A 7,950-nucleotide genomic window follows, 5' to 3' on the forward strand; every position below is an offset into this window, starting at 1 on the left:
TGTCCATTTTTAATGGTTTTGGACTCAAAATAAATGATAAATAATAATTTTGTAAGGACAAAGAAAAGTAAAAAAAATGTTGGTTTATTAGAATGTTGGTTTATTATTTTTTTTTATACTATTTTTTTTGTTCATTATATTCTCACTATAGTTGTGAAAATTTTGAGGGTACGGTAGTGGGAGTTTGTTAAAAAAAATTGGGGGGTGCAAGTCCTTATAGTTTGAAGATTTTTCTAGGCAATCAGTTATGTAGTAGTGGAGCTTTTCTAATCTCAGGGGGTACGACCGCCCCCACACGCACCCCCTTATATTCATCTATGGTTGTGTTGATTCTTCTCTTCGACAATCACATTCAGTCGCTCTCTCACTTCTTTTATCTTCATTCCAATATCATGGCGAAAACCAACATCTTTAAAACAGATGATGGTTTTATTGATAACTCTATAGACGACAAATTAAGGTATCTTAGATGCAATAATCTTCCGACTTCATTTGAAAATTCTTTAAGGCCCATACAGCCACTTAAATCCAATGTCCTAAGACATGTCAATTGACGATATAACTTAATCGAAGCTGTACGACGAGCTAGTCTAGCATGCGTCAAAAACGTTCTCAACTTCTTTGCCGAGTAAACTGAGGAATTCTCCAAACCTTGTATTGCTGTTAAATGACGGACTTTGCTTTCATCAAATTTTGTATTGTTTGTCTCCAGAATGCAACATTCACTCTTTGACAGAAATTGTGCAAAATCATGAACAAGATCATACATCTTGCAACTTGTGATGTTGCCATCCGAATCTCTTTTAAAATCTTGAAAGAATGAGCGCATTGCAAGATTATCATAATATTCTTCTCCAATTATCTCAAGATCTTTGCTTTCTTCTAAGCCAAGAAAACCTTGTGCCATCCATAACTTCACCAACCGATCCTTATCTAATTTTGTATATTTAGGAAAGATGAGACAATATACAAAACATTACTTCAAATTTGAGGGCAGAGGGTAATAGCTCAAGAAGAGAGAAGGTAAAATATCTTTTTCAACAATTTTCATACTCCAGATTTCACTTGTTAAAACATCGTTCCAATCTTTTTTGGTTTTCTTAAAGCGCATAAGGCTTGCTAAACTCTTGACAGAGAGAGGGACCCCATTGCATTTCTCAGCAATTCGTCTGCCAACATCTTCCATTTTCTTAAGATCTTCTTCTCTTCCCTGAAATGCGATGAGTCTAAACAGCAACCAACTATCTTCTTTAGACAATTCCCCCAACTTATGGTTTTGGGTAGAGCCCATCATAAGTGCAACTTTCTCATTATGTGTTGTGATAAAGACTCTACTACCAGAAGCACCACCATCTAGAGCAAGCTTCAAAGGGTTCCAATCATTAGCATCTTCTGTCCAAACATCGTCTAGGACTAAAAGAAACTTCTTTCCTCTGAGTGATTGATAAAAGATAAAAATGAATAATTTACCTACGAAATGAACGATGAAACTCAAAACGTAAGTAAACTAAAACTATCTTATGTGCCTATGATTTATCAAAGTTTCTACTCTCAATTCTATCGAAATAGAGTGGAGTAACAAATTCGTTCCACTCCTAGTGCTCTAGCATGGAATGTTTTCTAATCTAATTAGTCGGTCTTAAGTCTAATGAGAGCTTTACGAGGGGGAATTATACTACGATGCAACTACCCACAAGATACAAACTATAATTGATTCAACTACGGAAATACTACGTTGATTCTATAATAAGGAATTAGGGGGGATTGATTCCACCTTAACTCAACTTAACTCACTAGCTTGATTTAATCGTCAGAATCCAAATTGAATCGCTACGCAGAACAATTGGTTCTTCCTAATCCCTAATTACACATGACATTTCTACCAATTCATAACTAGCATGTGAACAATTAAACCCATTCTCATGGCGAATTAATCGTTTCTAGAGTGGAATAGAAATTACGACAACTCTACGATAATCGGAATCAAGCTTTCATCAAGGCTTCTCAACCCCCTCTAATGGATGTTTAGCCGAGAATCATTCCGCAATCATTTCCATATGAATCTAAACTAAACATAATATCAAGATTCGAAATTTACTAATCTAAATTAAACAATAATTAAAATCTAATTAACAACTAAGAATGGTAACCAACAATAATTAAAACTAGATCTAATAGATTGAAATAATAAAAATCGAAATGACAAGAATAATAACTATTTTATTTATCTAATGAATGATATTCAATGATTCAAGAAATTAATCTAAAACAAGAAATAAAATTCTAAAACTAAGTTCTAAAACTCATTAATGGAGGCTAACTAATCTAATTCTAATCTAGGTCTAACTATCTACCATTAACAAAGAGTGAAGCTTTGGTTTTTATACATTCAGATCCAAAAATCGTGCATGGGCTTGGAGCCATGTTTTGGGCCAGAGAATCAGGCCCAAAACCCAATTCTTTCAGTTTCAAAAGGCCTATTCAGTTGCAGTTGGCTTCAACAGACTTTTTGTCCATTTGTGCTCCTCTGATTGGGTCAAGGCTTGGACCATTGGAAAGCTCTTTCTGAGCCGGTCGTTTTGACATAAAGTAGGCCCCATTCCGAGGTCTGAGTCAAAAGATACGGCCTTCGAAGTTTTGTCGACTTGTGTCTTTGTTTCACGCGTCGACTTTTCAGCTTTTGGTAGGGCTTTAGAAAGGCTTATCTTCTTGAATCTTGGCCTTTAATCACGGAACTCCTTAGTAACCGACCTTTGCTCCTTTATCTCGCTAAAGTGGCACATTTCTGCATATAATGGACTTTGAAGCCTGAAATGCATAAAAACACGTAATCGGTGTTAACTCTTAATTATTACTCACATAATCGGGTCTAATAGTATGATCTGTTATAGGTTAAAACTACAGTTTTGGGCTCTTATCAAACCACCCCCAAACAGCATTTTGCTTGTCCTCAAGCAAATATGAGAAATTAGCATAAGTGACAAAAATGGAGTTCTATCTACTCTCATTTCATTTGAGTCGACATTGCATTGACCATATACAAAGCAAGGCTTTTAAACCACTAGGAATTCCCTAGTGGACGAAGTTATAGCCTCGTGAGAGTTTTCCGATGAAGGTACTCACAAACTTCATCTATACTACAACGACTAAGAAAGAAAACTATTGTTTCCTTATTCATGCTCCAAATTATCTATACATCTCACTAGCTATGAACAAGAATAACCAAGTCAAAACCTAAGCTAATATATGCATAATAATCAATCATCTACAATAAACATATATACAATGAGTAATATTATGCAATAGCAGGTCCGTTTCAAAACTTCGGAATAGCGTCCTTAAGTAGGTTCTCACAATAATAGTCAAGATACAACACTCGATTTTTCCACTCAAGTTTATTTACTCTAAGTACAAGTGGTGGGCACACTTTACCTTACAATCTCAATGACACACAAGGAAGCCGGAGTCGATCAAACACATCTGCCACTTACTATCACACTAACCTATTCCTAATTGAGGTAGAGGTCTTTATTAGGTGTTTCGGGGATTAGGAGATGGTTTAAGAAGAAAGGAAATGGATATTCAAAACGGACAAGTCTGAGATAAAAGAGTCTTCATATTATGTAACTAGAGAAAACCTTGTTATTTACTTTTGCTTCTACACTTTGTTTCCATCCTTAGCCATATTTTTTTTTCTTTGGCTTTTGACTCCTTTTATTCTATTTTTTTGGAGTTTTTATTTTATTTTTATTTTTATTTTTCCTTTCTTTGGATGAAAACTTCTTTTCTTTATTTCTGAAACAACTAACTAATATTTGTTTACATAGGTTTTTCTCTTCTTCTTTCTTCCTCATTCTATTCTCAGACTTATTCTAAATTGGGTAGGTTGATTTTTTTTTTTTTTTTTTTTTTGTAGGGATTTGTGGTTTATGAAAGGCTAAAGAAAGGCTTAGAGGGCTTAATTAGCGGAAAATAATTCATAGGTTTGAATTTCTGGCTATATCGATCCAAAGAGGGCCTAAATTCTCGCTTAGGATATGGTTTAGTGATCAAACAAGTGGACGTGTGATTTCTCTATCCGGATTTTACTTCTCCCTTTGTGTCATTTCTCAAATGTTTCACTCTTTATAAGGCTTTAGGCTATATTCTCACAGGATTTGTAGAATAAGTACTCTAGCCTAGATTTTGAAAACTTATCGCTAACAATCATAGATACTCATGTAATATATTTATAGATAGATGCAAAGATTATTACCTACATATTAACCTAAGTTTCTAAAAATTATTCTAATGCAAAAGCTACATTGAGACTTCTAGATTGTTAAAAGCATAGAGAAAGAAAACAATACCAATATTCCTAAGTGTATAGCATAACTTATTTATTTATATTTTTGAATTTATGAAATTTTAACTAGAAAACAAGTGCATATTATACATATCTATATCCTAACAGATGCCTTAATTACACGCGTGTTTATATGCCCACCCCCAAACAAGAAGCATGCTTTGTCCTCAAAGCATTTAAATAAAGAGGGTAGAAAAGTACCATGGAAACGCGTAAAATTCGGAACATCGCAAAACAAGGTTAAAACATACTAATATAAAACCGACACAACTCTATAAGAGTTCCACCCATTATGGGGTTAACAGACTTAAATTGCTTGGGACATAAGCATACACTAAATGGAATTAAAAACTTACCTTATCTCCCGGACATGCATATTATCTACCCAATAGCACCATGGGTCTTGTATTTCAGCGGGCATGGCAAGTCCAAGAACAAATGCTAGCAAGAACCATAAGCGGTTCCCAGCTTACGTGTGTGATCACCTCGCGAGTCCAAGCACCATAAGTAGTGCTTGGGAACAAATCTTCGAAAAGACTGTTTCCGGTATTATTGTAGGAGATGTCATCTCAAACTACGCCCGAACAGCTGCAAATGACCGGGAACAACCCGCAGAAAACTGGAAATTTTCGGTCGGAAGTCGGCGCGGAGTGTCGCGGGGTTTTTTTTTTTTTTTATTTTTATTTTTTTTTAAGTGGAAATTTTATTGATAATGATAACGAGGATTACAAATAATTAGGACAAGCGTGCAAAACAAGTCGCTACCGCAAGTCCTTTCGAATAGCAAATCCTATCCTTCTAAACACAAACTCGTTGGAACCAAATTGTCATAACGTTATCGTCCATAACCTTTCAAAGTCTCTTGAGAAGCTCAACCAATCGTTGTTCCAAGAAACCGAAAGTGTCAAAACTAAATGGAATGAAACAATGTTGGTTAGCTATACAAGCTTCCTCATGCTTCTCTATCTTCCCCGCCATCGCTTCTTTAGCCGCTTCTCCCACCTCAAAGACTCCATTCCTAAGCCCTACCAACGGAGAGGCTCCGCTTACATCAACACACGATGTCTCCCCTCGGACCACCTGTAGATCAATACATCCGCAGGTCGGTGTAGATCTTCCCTCATTCGGATCGGTGAGAAAATTAACGGGAGCCTCCTTTTTCACTTGTACCCCCTCCGAATGCATCACATAAAATATCTCCGACATGATCATGTCGGTATTTGAAACCCGGAAAATGTCCGCAGAATGTGCCGCATGGTCCCCGAAAAGCATCTAGTCTACTCTTTTTGCAAACGGGGCATAGACCACCATCGAGTACAAAGGAATCATGAAGCGGTGTACCGAGAATAGAACGATACTCCACCGACATATGTTTGCCCAAGTCCCTCCATCGGAATAGCAAGTAGAAAATCCTTTATGCGTGTTCGGATGCAAGCATCCAATGATGGCGCTTTTCGACTAGCAGATAACACAAACTCCCTCTCAAGACCAAAGAACAATCTTACCATAGAATGCTTCCGCCAAAACTTTTTGTGGTTTTGAGGGGACGGTAGCATTCACAACCATAGAACGAGGTCAAAATCGGGCGGATACATACTCAATGCATCGCTAGCAACATCAAGAATCTCATCCAAAGGCACCGCCCACAACTCAAGAATGTGGTTCAAGCTCGAAGTCCGACAACGAGGCCACAAAAGCAAAAGTAGAGACATCGGTGCAACAATAAATACCTAGCCTACCAAGGCGATTTGGGAGTGTCGATAAACGCCACCGCAAATCACCGGGCAAGGACCATCGAAACCACAATACCTGCGCAGAACACCGCGGAGATGCCGATCAAAAGTCTTGGTCGCCTCTAAAAAGGGATGGTGGACAAGTGCGAATCATAAAGACCAACTTAGAGATCCCAGCACAAGCACGTAAGAGAGCTAACTCACACTGTGGATCTTCCAAACTAGCTAAACGGTCCATCAAAGTCACAACCTTTTCAACACGCTTTGCGAAAGCAAGGCCCATGACAAAAGGATGAATCGATACCGACCGCACCTCCAAGCAATCGACTCCTGGGCGAGGACGAGATAAATCTGAAGGAAAGAGACCAGGAGTGGAGCGTCGTGGATCCAGTGATGGCCAAAATATCTCAGTTTTAGCCACATTAAGAACCAGCCCGTAAGAAGGTCCTTCTTCCTGTATCATACCCAAAGCTGTCGCCACTGCTCGTTTCTCCGATCGAGTCCCATCATCTAGATACCAAGCCTCAGTAGCATCAACCGACAACCGGATGGATCCGCAGAATCGGGGATGCAACACACCGCAAAGAGAAGGGGACCCAAAGGGTCGCCTTTGCCGACCCCCAAAGCCGACCATATGTAGCCATCCCCATATATATAACCTCGCGGGTTGACAATACAAGTACTCAACCCAAGGGGCAATAGGCGGGCAACGGATACTGAACCTCTCAACATGGTAGTCCGATCAACTATGTTAAAAGCATTACGAAAATCTACAAGCAAAGATCGAAGAGAGGTACTATCACTGTTAGCATACACTATGCGGTTGACAGCGTGCAAAATCGCTTCTGCTCCACCAGAAACACCAACCCCATATTGAAAATCTTGTAAGTATCCTACCACATCTTTGGAAACTCCTCTCATCGCAATCTTGGAGACCAAACGATGCCAAACCATCCCCACGGCTATAGATCTAATACTATTATCCGCATTGGAGAAGCGGAGTAAGCGGAGCACTCGCAATGAATTCTGCTAACGGCTGTGGACATCGACCCTGTAACCAAAGATTCACCACAGGGGTCAATGCATCTAGCAAATCAGACGATATAGCTGCTGCAGCCCCACTCATGGCATCCAACAAATGCTGAGCTCGAAGACCATCCCGACCACAAGAAGTACCTTTCGGAAATGACCTAATACATGACAATAGCCTCTCTCTACCACCACTAAAGGGGGGCAAAAAGGGAATAGTCGGTCTTACAGGTGGTTGTCGCATTGGGTGCTTCTCCTCTAATGCACATATAGTCTCCGCAGTATTAGATGCAACTCCTGATGATGATAACACTTTAACCGCTGCAGCAAAATGTCCATCAGCAACTTTCTGTAGGCATCGACGCACATTCTGAGTGGAGGCAGATTTCCGAGTTGGTTGGAATGAAGGAGGCTCTATGACAGACTCTAAAAGACGAAACATCCCGCTAGGCTCATTCCATGTCGTCAAAGCATGGAGAATCTGTTTTTGCTGAAAGTTTTTCCTAGTGCCAGAACGACGTTCCTGACGATTCTGTGGTCGAAAAACTTGCAGGGTGCAACGTGGCAAAAGGAGGAGACGAACCCAAGGCATAACTGAACTAGGATCAGTTGTAATATCCCAGAGAGCCGATTTCAGTGCACCAGAAAAAGCCAATCGACAAGCACGTGGTATACTTTTCACGGTTCGGAAAGGTATACGAAATGCATCATCCAATAATTTCTCATTAAGAGAAGAAGGAACAACAAGCGGGTCGGGTATATCACCACCACCCCTACGCGGTCGTGGATGCAAGATCTATAGTGCTTAGAGGCTTAGAGGGCTGTGGTATGCCCACAATGAAA

General features: G+C 39.3%; 1 pseudogene; it reads right to left on the minus strand.

Annotated features, from left to right (window-relative positions):
* Positions 1 to 976: 976 nt before the first annotated feature.
* On the minus strand, positions 977 to 6,999 carry LOC147511675 (putative disease resistance protein RGA3 pseudogene; annotated as a pseudogene).
* Positions 7,000 to 7,950: the final 951 nt, after the last annotated feature.

This window comes from Coptis chinensis, chromosome 3, assembly GCF_015680905.1.
Source record: "Coptis chinensis isolate HL-2020 chromosome 3, ASM1568090v1, whole genome shotgun sequence".
NCBI classification, from domain to species: domain Eukaryota; kingdom Viridiplantae; phylum Streptophyta; class Magnoliopsida; order Ranunculales; family Ranunculaceae; genus Coptis; species Coptis chinensis.